General features: G+C 50.7%; 1 long non-coding RNA gene across 1 annotated transcript; it reads left to right on the top strand.

Annotated features, from left to right (window-relative positions):
* Positions 1-2770: 2770 nt before the first annotated feature.
* LOC136636047 (uncharacterized) lies at positions 2771-13948 on the top strand. Its single transcript, XR_010793453.1, has 5 exons — positions 2771-2838; positions 4455-4529; positions 6292-6366; positions 8740-8814; positions 11563-13948. It is a non-coding gene; the product is annotated as an uncharacterized lncRNA (long non-coding RNA).
* Positions 13949-17387: the final 3439 nt, after the last annotated feature.

The following is a 17387-nucleotide window of genomic DNA, read 5'->3' on the forward strand; positions in this document are numbered from 1 at the left end:
GCGTAACTGGGCTTTCTAAACATTTGGGCTAGTACTGGTGTCACCCCCCTGTGCACGTCGCCCCCGCACCTTCCTAGCCACGTCACTGGGGAAAGCCCCATCGAGGCACCCACTGCCAGCACCCATACCAGAATAGTGATGCAAATTGCTCACTGTTGCAGAGAGCTTTGCATGGGGACCCAACGAAACATGGAGAGGAAGACAAAAAGAAGCAAAATTGCAGCTGACTCTCGCATCATGTTAGACAGCGACCAGGTGGAACAGTCTTCAAGGGACACAGTTCTGGGAGGGCAGGAGCTCAGTGGTGGCAGCTGCTCCCAGTGAGGCTGGTCTGCTGGTCCCTTTGTGCAGAGAGGCCATGCAGATGAAGGGGAGAGATCCCTGTATTCACAACATTTCAGAGATCCAGCTCTGTCCCCTTAGTCCCTCCTTCAGGGGCCTCTTGAAATGAAACTAGTGGAGGAAGGAGTCAACGTGAGAAGAAAGCAGGAGACCAGATTGGTGCGCTGAGAGGATCAGAACCCTCCTCACTTTCTCTGTGCAGGCCATTGAAGCCAATTGTGGTCCTGGTTCCTGTGCCATCCTCCGGCCCTCCAAAAGTCTTCTGAGGCCTTCGGGGGGGGGGGGGTGTCATTACTTCTGGTATGCATTGGAAAACTGGAAGTGATGTTTAATGGCCCTCTGGAGGCCTCAGAAGGCTTGTAGAGGGTCAGAGGACACTGCACAATGCATCCCCGGCCCTCACAAGAGCTCCGGATTGGCTGTAAGAGCTTGGTGGTTGGCAGTGTCATTCCTACAGGCCTCACAGGCATGGCACCCTGGGGTATTTGCCCCCCTGACCCTCCCTGAACACCAGTGCTTGAAACTAACAGGTGTATTGGGCACACTTTTCTGGCATCGCTCCAAGCACACTCTCCATTCCCTGCTTTGATTCAAGAGCCCATCGCAGGAAGGACAGGATCTTTTCTCCGCACAGGTTCTGTAAGCAGAGCAGAAAATTCAAGTGTGCTGGGAGGGATCTCGTCCTGCTCTGTGTTTCCTGATTGGATTCACAGAAGAAAGAAGCCATGTAAGGGGTGTAGGGGCTGTGGGAGGGAGCAGTGGTGTTGTCAGGGGGCCTCAGGCAGCCCAACAGCTTCAGCTGCCCTGCTTCTTCCCATGGTTCACTAGAAGAGTGGTTGGTTTGGGTGGCGTAAGAGCTATCAGGACCAAGCAGGAGGAGCCACGACTGAGTCAGAGCTTGGCAAAGCAGGAAATGAGGGGTGTGCTCTGAGCCCCCGGCTGCTTTTGATTAAAGAACTGACGCCTGCTTACCTGTCACAGACCCCCTCCCAAGAAAAGTACCTGTCGCAACCATCAATACAAGGTAATGGGAAAGAAGACAGGAAAGCATGAACTTAGGGGAAAGCTTAAAATTAACTGCTCTGCTAAATTAACTGCTCTGCTAAAATGTCAAGGTAGTCCTATCAGTTGGCAACGTTTCTTGGCAAACTAACAAAGCGTCTAACTAGCTAACCACAGACACCTGTAAGAGATGAACTTTAGAAGACAGCACACATTTTGATTAGATAAGCAAGCATCCTTGAGCAAGCCAAAGTGAGACAAGGCTACTCCCTCTTTGAAAGTAAGGAGGGGGCGAGAAGATGAGAGGGATGAAGTGGAAAGTACCAGGGAAACTTCTGCTTTTGGAGACTCTTTGTTTGAATTGCAACCAAAATAGAAAAAGGGCACATATAGACAAAGCTAGGACAAGATAGTCTTGCCCCAAATTGTAATGCACATATGGGGGCATAGTAGCCATAGAAGTAGTAGTTCTTAAGGAACCAAAAGGTTGCTTGATTTTAGAAAAGACTTTATAAAAGACAGGAAACCTTATTTTGCAGAGAGGCTCCACAGGTGTTCAATGTTTGGATTAACACGGGAGAAAGGTATGCCGATAAGATAATGGTATCAGGCCATCCTAATGAGGGATGAGTCAGTTCTGCCAAGAAAATATCTTATGAAGTCAGCCTTCGCACCTGTCTTTGTGTTATACTGCTCTCTTTTAATGACGTTACCTGTCAAACAATCTGTATAATTGGACTGATGGATGTGAATAAGGCTCAACACTGGGTCAACACTGGGTAAATGGAATTGTAGCACCCACTACTGGTTTTTGAAAACTTTGTAATTCAATATGTTTAAATGCCTAATTTTACCTTTTATGGAAACCTGTAACCTGAAACACACCTATCAGGTGTCTCTAAGGTTATCTACAGCCTATTAAGAGTTTGCCTAATCTATGATGCGGATTTTCAGCAAATAGGAAGTCTAGATTTCAAACGAAGAGCTGAGAATTGTATAAAAAGTGTTCCACCTCTCAGAAGAGGGCCTTCTGAATTTGAGCTAAGCCTCCCAGAGGCCACAGACATGCCTTGCTGAAACAATAAACAGCCTTCAGAGCCTTCCACCTTTCAGTGTCTTGCTTATGTGGTCTCGGCGGCACTGGACAGACCCACCCCTGTCTACCAACTGGCACTTATCTTTGGGGCAGGGTAAGACAGAGCCATGTGAAGGAAGGGGCTGGCAAGGAGGCTGGTGGTGAAACGGGTCTATTCACCATCTCCTCTGCTCCAGCCCCAGTTCACCACCCAATGTGCCAATCTGGTATTGGGCTTAGGCCTGGAAGAGCCAGGTACAAGTTCCTACTCCGCTGTTCCCATCTGGCTTACTGCTTGCACCCTCGGTTTTGTTTGGTGATGATCATTTGGGCTGTTTTGGTTCTCTTCCTAGGCAAGACAAGTCTCCTGAGGTGCAAGATTGGCTGAAGAGATTTGAAAGTAAAAGAGAAGACCTCAGGTTTGTCATTTTTGAATCCTTTGCCGAATACCATCCTGGGAAAACAAGCAGATACCAGGAGAGAAGCCGGCTGCGCGTTCCAGACCAGTTAAGGGTGTGGGTTTAAGTGTAACTGGGCTTTTTAAACATTTGGGCTAGTACTGGTGTCACCCCCCTGTGCACGTCGCCCCCGCACCTTCCTAGCCACGTCACTGGGGAAAGCCCCATCGAGGCACCCACTGCCAGCACCCACACCAGAATAGTGATGCAAATTGCTCACCAGGCAGGAGATCTATGCATGGAGACCCACCCAAACATGGGGAGGGAAGACTAAAAGAAGCAAAATTGCAGCCAAATCTCGCATCATGTTAGACAGCGACCAGGTGGAACAGTCTTCACGGGACACAGTCCTGGGAGGGCAGGAGCTCAGTGGTGGCAGCTGCTCCCAGTGAGGCTGGTCTGCTGGTCCCTTTGTGCAGAGAGCCCATGCAGATGAAGGGGCGAGATCCCTGTATTCACAGCATTTCAGAGATCCAGCTCTGTCCCCTTAGTCCCTCCTTCAGGGGCCTCTTGAAATGAAACTAGCGGAGGAAGGAGTCAACATGAGAAGAAAGCAGGAGACCAGATTGGTGCGCTGAGAGGATCAGAACCCTCCTCACTTTTCCTGTGCAGGCCCTTGAAGCCAATTGTGGTCCTGGCTCCTGTGCATCCTCTGGCCCTCCAAAAGTCTTTTGAGGCCTTCAGGAGGGGAGCTGTCATTACTTCTGATTTACGTTGGAAAACTGGAAGTGATGTTTAATGGCTCTCCAGAGGCCTCAGAAGGCTTTTGGAGAGCCAAAGGACACTGCACAAGACATCCCCGGCCCTTACAAGAGCTCCGGAGGGGCGGTAAGAGCTAGGTGGCTGGCAGTGCCATCCCCACAGGACTCACAGGCATGGCACCTTGTGGTATTTGCCCCCTGAGCCTCCCTCAACACAGGTAATACTGGACGAACTGTTCTGGCATTGCTCCAAGCACATTCCCTGCTTAGATTTCAGAGCCCATTGCAGGAAGGATGGGTTCTTTTCTCCACTCAGGTTCTGTAAGCATAGCAGAAAATCTAAGTGCGCTGGGAGGGATCTCAACGTGCTCTGTATTTCCTGCTTTGATTCAAGGAAGAAAGCAGCCATGTAAGGGGTGCGGGGACTACGGGGGAAGGTGGTGTTGTCAGGGGGCCTCAGGAAGTCCAACAGCTTCAACTGCCCAGCTTCTTCCCATGGTTTACTAGGAGACTGTTGGTTTGGGTGGCGTAAGAGTTGTCAGGACTTAGCAGGAGGAGCCATGACTGAGTCAGAGCTTAGCAAAGCAGGAAATGAGGGGTGAGCTCAGTGGCTGCTTTTCATTAAAGAGCCATGTGAAGGAAGGGGCCGACAAGGAGGCTGGTGGTGAAAATGGGTCAGCGGTGGTGAAACGGGTCTATTCACCATCTCCTCTGCTCCAGCCCCAGTTCACCACCCAGTGTGCCAATCTGGTATTGGGCTTAGGCCTGGAAGAGCCAGGTACAGGTTCCTACTCTGAAGTTCCCATCTGGCTTACTGCTCGCACCCTCGGTTTTGTTTGCTGATGATCATTCGGGCTGTTTTGGTGCTCTTCCTAGGCAGCGCTTTATTCGCATCCCTTCTGCGGTTGAAGATTGGCTGGAGAGACTTGCAAGTGAAAGACAAGGCCTCAGGTTTGTCATTTACGAATCCTTTGCCAAATACCATCCTGGGAAAACAAGCAGATACCAGGAGAGAAGCCGGCTGCGCATTCAGGACCAGTTAAGGGTGTGGGCTTAAGGGTAACTGGGCAGTGTGGAAGAGCATTGTCCTGGGATCCAGCCACTCTTCCAAAGCATTTCAAGAATTAAAACCTTAATTGGACTTTCCTCTACCTGGTTGTGCCCGAGGGAGAGGATGAGACAGTGAGGCCCCCCCAGTGCTTGGCCAAGTCAGACACTCGCTGGAGGGATAGGCAGTGGCATCACTGGGGTTTATATCACCCAGTGCGGGAAGCCAGCGTGCCCACCCCTATGCTGGACTTCCTCCCATGCATTGGGCAGGGTAATGCCAGGGCAGTGGGCATGGTAAAGTATTATCACCCTGCCCCTCTGAATTTTTGGCTACAACATTTGATAGGATAGAGTTACAGGTGCAGCCTATTTTTCCACGAATTTTTTATCTGCAGATTTGTCTCAATGCAAATGGGGTGGGGGTACTGAAAGTCATTCACACGTTTGCCTCCTTTGCCCTGTGCTGGTGTCTCACTCCATTTCCAGGCAGCCCAAAACACTGCAAAAAGGCTCCGCCTCACCCAGGCAGGGAAATAGCCCTGGAGTCATGGAAGAGGTTCCCCTTGCAAAGGAACAATAACATTCCTAGAGTCCCTGAGCCAGCCAGGGTGAAGAGGGGAAGGGGGGACCAAAAACCTCTGTAGCCAGAACACATGTGCAGTAAGGTGGAGCGTTCTCTCTCTCTCTCTCTCTCTCTCTCTCTCTCTCTCTCTCTCATTCACACACACACAAACACACACACACACACACACACACACACACACACACACACATACACACACAGAGAGAGACAGAGTTAGGTGCAGTAGCAACAGAGGGGATTGCTTTAAAAGAGAAGAGGGGATTGCATTAAAAAAAAACCAGGGAGTGTTTGCTGAATTCCCCCTCCCCCCATGGTGCAGGCTATCAGAATGGGGCTTACTTCCAAGTAGAAACGTATAGGGCTGGACTCTTAAAAGCTCAGCATTCCCCTTGTGAAAGGGGAAGGAGGGGGAGGTGGAAGGAGGGGATTGATAACAGCTGCCTTAGTTTCCTTCCAGCCGGAAGTGTCAGGCTGCAGCCTATTTGCTATATGGACTCTAGCTCTATGGAACTCGGCACAAAGCATTTTTTGTTAATCGCGCCGAGTCACGGAACAGAACTAACGCGGATAAATAGTCTCTACCTGTATTTCAATGCAGTTTCATGCATTGTGCATGAAATTACACATTGATTGATATATAGTATGATGGTATTATTTGAAAATGCCAAGATTTTAAACATTTAGGAGAGTAGTGGTGTCAGCCTCCTATGCACGTCACCCAGTGCGGCCTGAACCCCCTGCGCCCTCCTAGCCTCACCACTAGGGATAGGTACATCGAGGCACCCACTGCCAGCACCCACACCAGAATAGTGATGCAAATTGCTCACTGTTGCAGAGAGCTTTGCATGGGGTCCCACCGAAACAAGGGAATGGAAGAAGAAAATAAGCAAATTGCAGCCAACTCTTGCATCATGTTAGACAGCGACCAGGTGGAACAGTCTTCACGGGACACAGTTCTGGGAGGGCAGGAGCTCAGTGCTATTCCTACTCTCCAGTTCCCATCTAGCTTCCTGCTCGCACTCTAGTTGCCTGTCAGTTTTGTTTGGTGATGATCATTTACTGTTTTGGTTCTCTTCCTAGGCTGAGCTTAATTAGCATCCCTTCTGCAGTGCAAGATCAGTTGAAGAGACTTGCAAGTGAAAGACAAGGCCTCAGGTTTGTCATTGACGAATCGTTTGCCAAATACCATCCTGGGAAGACAAGCAAATACCAGGAGAGAAGCCAGTTGCGCGTTCAGGACCAGTTAAAGGTGTGGGCTTAAGGGTAAATGGGCAATGGGAAGAGCGTTGTCCTGGGATCCAGCCACTCTTCCAAAGCATTTCAAGAATTAAAACCTCAGTTTGACTTTCCTCTACCTGGTTGTGCCTGAGGGAGAGGATGAGACAGTAAACACCCCCCCCCCCCAGGTCTTGGCCAAGTCAGACACTCGCTTGGCCAAATCAGACATGCCCAAGGCATGGCAATTACTCACCAAGCAGGAGAGCTTTGCATGGGGGCCCACCGAAACATGGGGAGGGAAGACAAAAAGAAGCAAAATTGCAGCCGACTCTCGCTTCATGTTAGACAGTGACCAGGTGCAACAGTCTTCACGGGACACAGTCCTGGGAGGGCAGGAGCTCAGTGGTGGTGGCTGCTCCCAGTGAAGGAGAGTCCATGCTGATGAAGGGGCGAGATCACTGCATTCATAGCATTTCAGCGATCCAGCTCTGTCCCCTTAGTCCCTCCTTCAGGGGCCTCTTCAAATGAGACTAGTGGAGGAAGGAGTCAACGTGAGAAAAACCAGAAGACCAGATTGGTGACTCTGAGGATCGGAACCCAGTATTGGAATCCTGAGGATTGGAGCCCTGCTCACTTTCTCTGTGCAGACCTCAAAGCAGTGTCCTCTGGCCCTCCAAAAGTCTTCTGAGGACTTCAGGTGGGGGCCATTACTTCTGGTCTACATTGGAAAACTGAAAGTAATGTTTAATGGCCCTCCAGAGGCCTCAGAAGGCTTTTAGAGGGCCAGAGGACACTGCACGAGGCCTTCCCGGCCCTCACAAGAGCTCCGGATGGACGGTAAGAGGTGGGTGGCTGGCAGTGCCATCCCCACAGGCCTCACAGTCATGGCACCCCTGAGGGCCCAATCCTATCCAATTTTCCAGCACCGGTGTAGCCACAATGCCACCCCAAGGTAAGGGAAAAAATGTTCCCATATCTTAAGGAGGCCTCTGTGACTGCCTCCCCAGAAGAACATAAGAACAGCTCCACTGGATCAGGCCATAGGCCCATCTAGTCCAGCTTCCTGTATCTCACAGCGGCCCACCACATGCCCCAGGGAGCACACCAGATAACAGGAGACCTGCAAGGCTTCCTGGGAATTGTAGTTAAGAACATAAGAACAGCGCCACTGGATCAGGCCATAGGCCCATCTAGTCCAGCTTCCTGTATCTCACAGTGGCCCACCACATGTCCCAGGGAGCACACCAGATAACAGGAGACCTGCAAGGCTTCCTGGGAATTGTAGTTAAGAACATAAGAACAGCCCCACTGGATCAGGCCATAGGCCCATCTAGTCCAGCTTCCTGGATCTCACAGCGGCCCACCAAATGCCCCAGGGAGCACACCAGATAACAGGAGACCTGCAAGGCTTCCTGGGAATTGTAGTTAAGAACATAAGAACAGCCTCACTGGATCAGGCCACAGGCTCACCTAGTCCGGCTTCCTGTATCTCACAGCGGCCCACCAAACCAGGACCACCACACCCCACCACAGGATGCACTGCATGTTCTACTGACATGGCTGCACCAGCACTGGAAAACTGGATAGGATTGCGGCCTGAGACTCCCTGAACACCGGTTCTTGAAGCCAACAGGAAATGCTGGGCGCACTGTTCTGGCATCGCTCCAAGCACACTCTCCATTCCCTGCTTTGATTCCAGAGCCCATTGCAGGAAGGACGGGTTCTTTTCTCCGCACAGGTTCTTGAAGCAGAGCAGAAAATCCAGGCGTGCTCAGAAGAATCTCAGCCTGCTCTGCATTTCCTGCTGTGATTCAAGGAAGAAAGCAGCCATGGAAGGGGTGTGGGGACTGCGGGGAGAGGAGTGGTGTTGTCAGGGGGCCTCAGGAAGCCCAACAGCTTCAACTGCCCTGCTTCTTCCCATGGTTCACTAGGAGACTGTTGGTTTGGGTGGCATAAGAGCTGTCGGGACTAAGCAGGAGGAGCCACGGCTGAGTCAGAGCTTGGCAAAGCAGGAAATAAGGGGTGAGCCCAGTGGCTGCTTTTCATTAAAGAGCCATGTGAAGGAAGGGGCCGACAAGGAGGCTGGTGGTGAAAATGGGTCAGTGGTGATGAAATGGATCTATTCACCATCTCCTCTGCTCCAGCCCCAGTTCACCACCCAATGTGCCAATCTGGTATTGGGCTTAGGCCTGGAAGAGCCAGGTACAGGTTCCTACTCCTCAGTTCCCATTTGGCTTACTCCTCGCACTCTAGTTGCCTGTCGGTTTTGTTTGGTAATGATCATTCGGGCTGTTTTGGATCTCTTCCTAGACTAGACTTAACTGGCTTCCCTTTCGAGGTGCAAGATTGGCTGGAGAGTTTTGAAACTGAAAGACGATTCTTCAGGTTTGTCATTTATGAATCCTTTGCTGAATACCATCCTGGGAAAACAAGCAGATACCAGGAGAGAAGCCAGCTGCGCGTTCCAGACCAGTTAAGGGTGTTGGTTTAAGCGTAACTGGGCTTTTTAAACATTTGGGCTAGTACTGGTGTCACCCCCCTGTGCACGTCACCCCCCCCCCCCACACACACACCTTCCTAGCCACGTCACTGGGGAAAGCCCCATCAAGGCACCCACTGCCAGCATCCACACCAGAATAGTGATGCAAATTGCTCACTGTTGCAGAGAGCTTTGCATGGGGACCCACCGAAACATGGAGAGGGAAGACAAAAAGAAGCAAAATTGCAGCTGACTCTCGCATCATGTTAGACAGCGACCAGGTGGAACAGTCTTCACGGGACACAGTTCTGGGAGGGCAGGAGCTCAGTGGTGGCAGCTGCTCCCAGTGAGGCTGGTCTGCTGGTCCCTTTGTGCAGAGAGCCCATGCAGATGAAGGGGAGAGATCCCTGTATTCACAACATGTCAGAGATCCAGCTCTGTCCCCTTAGTCCCTCCTTCAGGGGCCTCTTGAAATGAAACTAGTGGAGTCAACGTGAAGGAGAAAGGAGTCAACGTAAGAAGAAAGCAGGAGACCAGATTGGTGCGCTGAGAGGATCAGAACCCTCCTCACTTTTTCTGGGCGGACCCTTGAAGCCAATTGTGGTCCTGCCTCATGTGCCATTCTCTGGCCCTCCAAAAGTCTTTTGAGGCCTTTGAGGGGGGTGTCATTACTTCTGGTCTATGTTGGAAAACTGGAAGTGATGTTTAATGGCCCTCTGGAGGCCTCAGAAAGCTTTTGGAGGGCCAGAGGACACTGCACAAGGCCTTCTCGGCCCTTACAAGAGCTCCAGATTGGCGGTAAGAGGTGGGTGGCTGGCAGTGCCATCCCCACAGGCCTCACGGGCATGGCACCCTGGGGTATTTGCCCCCCCTGAACGTCCTTGAACACCAGTGCTTGAAGTTAACAGATTCTTTTCAGCTTGTACAGCCTGAGGATGTTGACAGACTCCTTTGGAGTGTGAGGCCATCTGCCTGCCTGCTTGACCTTTGCCCAGCTTGGTTGATAAGAGCTGCCCTGGGTGGACTGGCTGAGTGGACAGGAAGGGTGGTCAACTCTTCCTTGATGGAGGGGATGTTACCACGTGCTTTGAAACAGGTGGTGGTTCGCCCCCTCCTGAAGAGGCCCTCTCTGTATTCCACTGTATTAGACAACTACTGACCAGTCTCCCACATCCCGTTTCTGGGTAAGGTAATTGAGCGGGTAGTGGCATCTCAACTCCAGAGGGTTGAGCGGATAATGAAGCAGATTATCTGGATCCTTTTCAATCTGGTTTCAGGCCGGGCTTTGGGACGGAAACCGCCTTGGTCGCCTTGGTGGATGACCTATGCCAGGGGACTGGACAGGGCAAGAGCGTCTCTGTTGGTCCTGCTGGACCTCTCAGCGGCTTTCGATACCATTGACCATGGTATCCTTCTGGGCCAATTGGCCGAGTTGGAGGCACTGTTTTGTGGTGCTTCCACTCCTACTTGGAGGATTGGTCTCAGATGGTGGTACTGGGGGATGCCTGTTCGACACTCTTGCCCTTGAGGTGCGGGGTGCCACAGGGTTCAATTCTGTCCCCCATGCTATTTAACATCTACATTAAACCACTGGGAGAGGTCATCCGGGGTTTTGGAATGGGGTGCCATATATGCCGATGACACCCAGCTCTGTCTCGCCTTTCCTGCAGACTCCAGGGTGGCGGCTGAGGTCCTGGAGTGCTGTCTGGAGGCAGCGAGGATCTGGATGGGGGCTAACAAGCTGGAATTAAATCCAGATAAGACAGAGGCTCTCCTGGTTCGGAAATCCTCGATGCAGGTGCTGGAGTATCAGCCTGCACTGAATGGGGTTGCACTCCTCCTGAAAGAGCAGGTCCACAGCTTGGGGGTCCACCTGGACTCGCAGCTGCTCCTGAATTCCCAGGTGGCGGCTGTGGCTAGGGGGGCCTTTGCTCAGCTTCGGCTGGTGCGCCAGCTGCAGCCGTACTTGGATCGTTCAGACCTGGCCATGGTGATCCATGCCACGGTGACATCGAGGCTAGATTATTGTAACACGCTCTGTGTGGGGCTGCCCTTGAAGATGGTTTGGAAACTGCAACTAGTGCAGAATGCAGTGGCCCATGTAGTTACTGGAGGTAGGTGGTTTGACTCAGTCAGTCCGCTTCTCTGGCGGCTGCACTGGCTGCCCATTCGTTTCCGGGCCCAATTCAAGGTGCTGGTTTTGACCTTTAAAGCCCTATACTGTTCTAGGCCAGGGTATCTTAGAGATCGCCTACTCCCGTACAATATGGCTCGTCCTCTTAGGTCATCAGAGAAGGCCTTCTTACAAATGCTGCCACCTAGGGAGGTACGTGGGGTGGCGGCAAGAAATAGGACCTTCTCAGTAGTGGCACCCTTGGAATTCCCTTCCCCTTGACTTAAGAACTGCTCCCTCTCTTGAAACTTTTCAGCGAGGCCTGAAGACCCTTCTGTTTAGACAAGCTTTCTGAACATCTTTTTAACATTTTTTTAACATCTTTTAATATCTTTTTTAACATCTGGTTACAGGCCTGATCCTTTTATAATTTGTTGCGCTATGCTCTTTTACCTGACTACTTTTTTATCTGACTATTGTTTTAATGATATGTCGTTATGTTTTTATCTGTTTTTAAATTATGTTTTTTAATTTGTTTTAGCCACAGGTTTTCCTTTCCTGTATAGCATCCTGGGAAAACAAGCAGATACCAGTAGAGAAGCCAACCGCTCGTTCCGGACCAGTTAAGGGTGTGGGCTTAGGTGTTACTGGGCTTTTTAAACATTTTGGCTAGTACTGGTATCACCCCCCCCCCCGATACCTGCTCACCTGTCACAGACCCCCCCCCCCAAGAAGCCAATCCTGTAGCAACCATCAATACAGAATAACAGAGAAAAGGGGGGAGGGAGGTTAAGGAAAGAAGAAGACAGGGAAAGCATGAATTTATTTAGGAGAAAGCTTAAAACTTAAAAACTAACTGCTCTGCTGAATTGGCAGCTCTGCTAAATGTCAAGGTTGCTTCTTGGCAAAATAACAAGGCGTCTAGCTAGCGAAACATAGACACTAGCAAGAGAGAAAACTTTAGGAGACAGCACATATTTTAGTTAGATAAAGACAAGGCTATTCCCTTCTGAAAGTAAGGAGGAGGTGAGAAGATAAGAGGAAGAAATAGAAAATACCAGGGAAACTTCTGCCTTTGAAGGCTCTCTGTTTGAATGGCAAACTAAAACAGATAACAACGAGCAGATGGGCGTCATTTGGCAGAAGAATACCCATCTTAACAAAGACAGTCTACCTGTGTCCACTTACAGTTTTAAAGTTGTTATTCTTTCATGCTTTTTAGAGCAAAAGACAGTGTCATTGTTTTAGCTAGAAGCCTTACATTAAAACACTGGAAGAATTACTTTAGAAGCTGTTTGCTATTTTCACAGAAGTCTCACAGAAGTGCCAAGGACACCACCATGCTTGCCTGCCACTTATTCTTCCAAGCTTTAAAATAGTCTTTGCCCTTAAAGTGTAACCAACATATATGGAGACGTGGTAGCCATTAGAAGTAAGTTTTAACTGCCTGATTTTATTAAAGGTCTGACTAAAGCACAGAAACACACAGAATAGTAAGGAGCTACTTGATTTTATTACTAAAGATGCTTGAGCCTCAGAGTCTGAAATGTAACTCAGATAAGCACAGTTTCAGGCAGACAACCTTGGCAGAGGCAGATGTCTTGGCAAAAGCATTCGCTAAGCCTGTATCTCTGTAGTTTTTATTGTAATGCTTAGAAAGCTGTTTTGCTAGCTGAGACCTTGGGGCCTCAAAGTCTTGCGTTGATACTTTTTAGAATTTGGAAAAGAGAGTTGTATCTCAAAGATAGATAAACTCCTTCTTGGCAGAAGTATACGGCCAGCCAAGATATCACAAGCTGAGAAAACACATATGCAGTGAAAGGTTGGCTTGTTTTATGTTAAAATATATGAAAAATCACAAGAAGCTGGCTGAAGCCTTAGCCAGCCACTGAAGGGAAGAGGTCACTTCTAGCAAGGATATACACCATTATAGACCCCTTAAATGTATTCAAAGTAACTGGTCACAAATAGAATTATAGAGTAAAACTGTTAAAAGGAAGTTTAAAGGACCTTGCTTAACAGAGGTTGGCAGAGAGCCCCACAGTGTTTTGCTAAAAACAGGGGAAGGAATGCAGGAGAGATAAGACAGGTGGCTTAAGCAAGGCCATCCTAATTAGGAAGAGTCTAAGGGAGATGCATGCCAAGAAATAGGTCTGAAGTTCTGCCAAATGGTCAATGCCAGGTCAGTCCTGAATAAGTAATGTTATAGCACACCCTACTGGTTCTTGAAAACTTTGTGATTCAATACGTTTAATTGTTTAATTTTACCTTTTATGGAAACTGTAAACTGAAACAAACCTATCAAGTGTCTCTAAGGTTATCTATAGCAGGGGTGTCCAAAGTTTTTGGCAGGAGGGCCACATCATCTCTCTGACACCGTGTCGGGAGCCAAATTAATTTACATTTCAAATTTGAATAAATTTACATAAATGAATATATTAAAGATGAACTTATATGAATGAATGAAGGTCTTGCAGTAGTTCAAGGCCTATAAAAGGCCTTGCACAAAGCAAGGCTGGCCTTTCCTTTCCTGCTGCTACTGCATCACAGATGTGAAACAACAAGCAATGGAGGGAGCCCTCATCCCACAGCTCACTCGAGAGGCCAAACAGTTGGCCTCACGCTGAGAGCAGTTCCATCGGGCCAGTGTGGGCTCCAACAAATCTCTGGAGGGCCAGAGGCTCATTGGAGGCTAGGGGCTCCCTGAGGGCCACATAGAGAGGCCTTGAGGGCCGCAAGTGGCCCCCGGGCCGGGGTTTGGACACCCCTGATCTATAGCCTATTAAGCGTCAGCCCCATCTATGATGTCAAACTACTGTATTAAAAAGTGTTCCACTCCTTTGAAGAGTGCCCTTTTCTGGATTTGAGCTGAGTGTCCCAGAGGCCACAGGCATGCCTTGCTGAAGCAATAAACAGACTTCACAGCCTTCCACCTCTCAGTGTCTTGCTTATTCGGTCTCAGCGGCACTGTACAGACCCACCCCTGTCTATCAACTGGAGCTACCCTTTTGGGCAGGGTACGACACCCCTGTGCACATCACCCCCCTGCACCTTCCTAGCCATGTCACTGGGGATAGGCCCATCGAGGCCAGCACCCACCGCCAGCACCCACACCAGAACAGTGATGCAATCTGCTCACTATTGCAGAGAGCTTTGCATGGGGACCCACCGAAACACGGGGAGGGAAGACAAAAAGAAGCAAAATTGCAGCCAATTCTCGCATCATATTAGACATAGACCAGGTGGAACAGTCTTCACGGGACATAGTTCTGGGATGGGAGGAGCTCAGTGGTGGCGGCTGGTCCCAGTGAGGCTGCTCCAGTCGGTCCCTTTGTGCAAAAGGACTCATGCAGAGGAAGGGGCGAGATCACTGCATTCATAGCATTTCCTGAGATCCAGCTCTGTCCCCTCATTCCCTCCTTCGGGGCCTCTTCAAATGAAACTAGTGGAGGAAGGAGTCAACGTGAGAGCAAAGCAGGAGACCAGATTGATGCGCTCTGAGGATCGGAGCCCAGCATCGGAACCCTGCTGACTTAATTCCCTATTTCTCTGTGTAGACTCTTGAAGCCAACTGTGATCCTGGCTCATGTGCCACCCTCTGGCCTTCTGAAAGTCTTGTGAGGCCTTCGGGGGGGGGGGCTTTAAACATTACTTCTGGTTTTCATTGGAAAACTAGAAGTGATGTTTAATGGCCCTCCAAAGAAGGCTTTAGGAGGACCAGAGGACACTGCATGAGTCCTCCCAAGCCCTCACAAGAGTTCTGGAGGGGCGATGAGAGGTGCGTGGCTGGCAGTGCCATCCCCACAGGCCTCACTGGCATGGCACCCCGGGATATTTGCCCCCCTGACTCTCCCTGAACACCAGTTCTTGAAGCTAACAGGTAATACTGGACGCACTGTTCTGCCATCGCTCTAAGCACACTCTCCATTCCCTGCTTTGATTCCAGAGCCCATTGCAGGAAGGACGGGATCTTTTCTCTGCACAGGTTCTGTAAGCAGAGCAGAAAATCCAGGTGTGCTCAGAGGAATCTCAGTCTGCTCTGTATTTCCTGCTTCGATTCAAGGAAGAAGGAAGCCATGTAAGGGGTGCGGGGGCTGAGGAGGGGGCAATGGTGTTGTCAGGTGGCCTCAGGGAGCCCAATAGCTTCAACTGCCCTGCTTCTTCCCATGGTTCACTAGGAGAGTGGTTGGTTTGTGTGGCGTAAGAGTTATCAGGACAAAGCAGGAGGAGACAGGGCTGGAGTCAGAGCTTGGCAAAGCAGGAAATGAATGAGGGGTGTGCTCTGAGCCCAGTGCTTTGCTATGTGAAGGAAGAGACTGGCAAGGAGGCTGGTGGTGAAAATAGGTCTGCGGTGGTGAAATGGGTCTATTCACCATCCCCTCTGCTTCAGCCCCTGTCCACCGCCCAATGTGCCAGGCAGGTGTAATGGTTAGGCTTAGACCAGGAAGAGCCATGTTTAAGTTCCCACGAAGCTTCCTGGGTGAGCTTGGGCTGGTCACTACCTCTCTCAGTCTCACCTACCTCACAGGTGAGGTAGCTTTTACACAGCTATCACAGCTTTTAAACTGATCCCTGGGGGGAAAGCCAAGGGGAGCAGGGCAGCATCCGGTTTGGGTCAAAGCATCCCCGAAGAGTGAGGGTGTAAATGTTCTACACATTGTCCAGAAGGAGAACGGGCACAGTTTGGAAAGAAACTGGGTCATCACAGGGAGAATTGATTGGTTTGATGCTGGCTGATCCCCTAAATCAGGGGTCTCCAAACCCCGGCCCAGGGGCCAGATGCGGCCCACAGCAAGCCTCTTTCCAGCTCGTGGCCAACCTCTTGTCTTCTGAAAGCCTCTGGCTCACTCAACTGAACATGACCAGAACTGTGCTCTGATTGTGTCTGGCGGGCGTTCTGAGGGCCAGAGAGGTTGAATGAATGCGCCCATCCATTCATTTATTCACTCATCTAAGTTCCATCTCTAATTTATTTATTTAAATTTGTCGGGGTTTCCCTCCTTCTACAAGTCCCCAACTTACCCAGGTAGGAGGCTTCTGGGCCAGAGGATCAGGGAGGAAGCCGGTGGAACACGGGGCCACCTCCCCATAGGCTGCCTGGGCACTCCTGTGGGTGGCAAGGCACAGCAGAGGAACCCTGCGTGCCGAACCCCCCGCTTTGCCCCCCGCCTTGGAGGAGGGAGGGGGGAGAAAGGATGCAGGCCATTCGGCTGCTAGGCAGCCGCCCCTCCCCTGCCTTGGGTGGGAAGGGGAACACTCCCCCTCCCAACCAGCCGGGGCCTGCCTTGCCGGGCAGGGCACCTGGCTGTGACATCAGGAGCCCACAGCTGGACCTCCCCGAGTTGTTTGCAGAGCTACAGGACCCTGGTGGGCAGGACCAACCCACCCCCCAAAGGCAGAGACCAGAGCAGAGGCAGCAGCCTTCCCAGCCCTCTCAGGAACAACCCTGGCAGCCCCAGGTGAGAGGAGGTGGGAGGGAAACAGAGAGCAGAAGGGGAGGAGTTGTGGTAATCCCAGGGGAGGGCAGTCCCAGGGACAGGCCCTTTTTGTACCATCTCTGTGAGGGAAGGGGAGGGGCCAAAGGGGAGGGGTCTGCCTTACATAAACCTGGAGGCCAGGGATGACAAGGCAGTGGGGAGTCAGAAGAGCAGGATCTGCTGACAGCAGCCCCTGCTCCTGACTGGCAAATGCTGCCAACCCAAAGAGGGGGAACTGGGTGACACAACCCCCCCTTCTTTGGGTGAACTGTGCTGAGGCCTTCACAAGGAGGTCCCCCTCAGAAAGGCCGGGTGGGCCCTCCCCTCCCCTCCCCTCCCCTCACAGGGAGGTCTCACAAATTTTTAATTTAAATTTCTTTTCCGGCCCTCCACACCACGCCAGATATTTGATGCGGCCCTCTGGCCCAAAAGTTTGGAGACCCCTGCCCTAAACTGTTGGCCCTACCTTCCGTTCACTCCAATTCATCTTACTCAAAGTGGTGCCGAGACTAGATGCTTCCCCCTTACCTAATTTGATATACATCTTCTGCATTAATCAAGACATAAAGCTGCTTGTTCATCCCCTCCCTCCAGCTTCACAGGAAGAGAAATATGCTGTCTTCTTCTATACAGGCATGCACCGCTTAACGACTGTTCACTTAACAACGGACTGCATATACGATGATGGTCAAAGTACAGTAAAGATGTTCAGTTTTTCAGGACTCCCATAGCCTGCAGCCGAGTGTCTGTTTACATAGCAGAGAGGCTCTTAATGCAATGAAGAGGTAATCTCTCTCCAGTAGACTGTGCAGCCAGCTAGTGTCTGGCAGCAAGTGTCTGTTGACACAACAAAGGCATTAGATTGGACTGAACATTCACTTAATGACCT

Source organism: Tiliqua scincoides, unplaced genomic scaffold, assembly GCF_035046505.1.
Source record: "Tiliqua scincoides isolate rTilSci1 unplaced genomic scaffold, rTilSci1.hap2 HAP2_SCAFFOLD_71, whole genome shotgun sequence".
NCBI lineage: Eukaryota > Metazoa > Chordata > Lepidosauria > Squamata > Scincidae > Tiliqua > Tiliqua scincoides.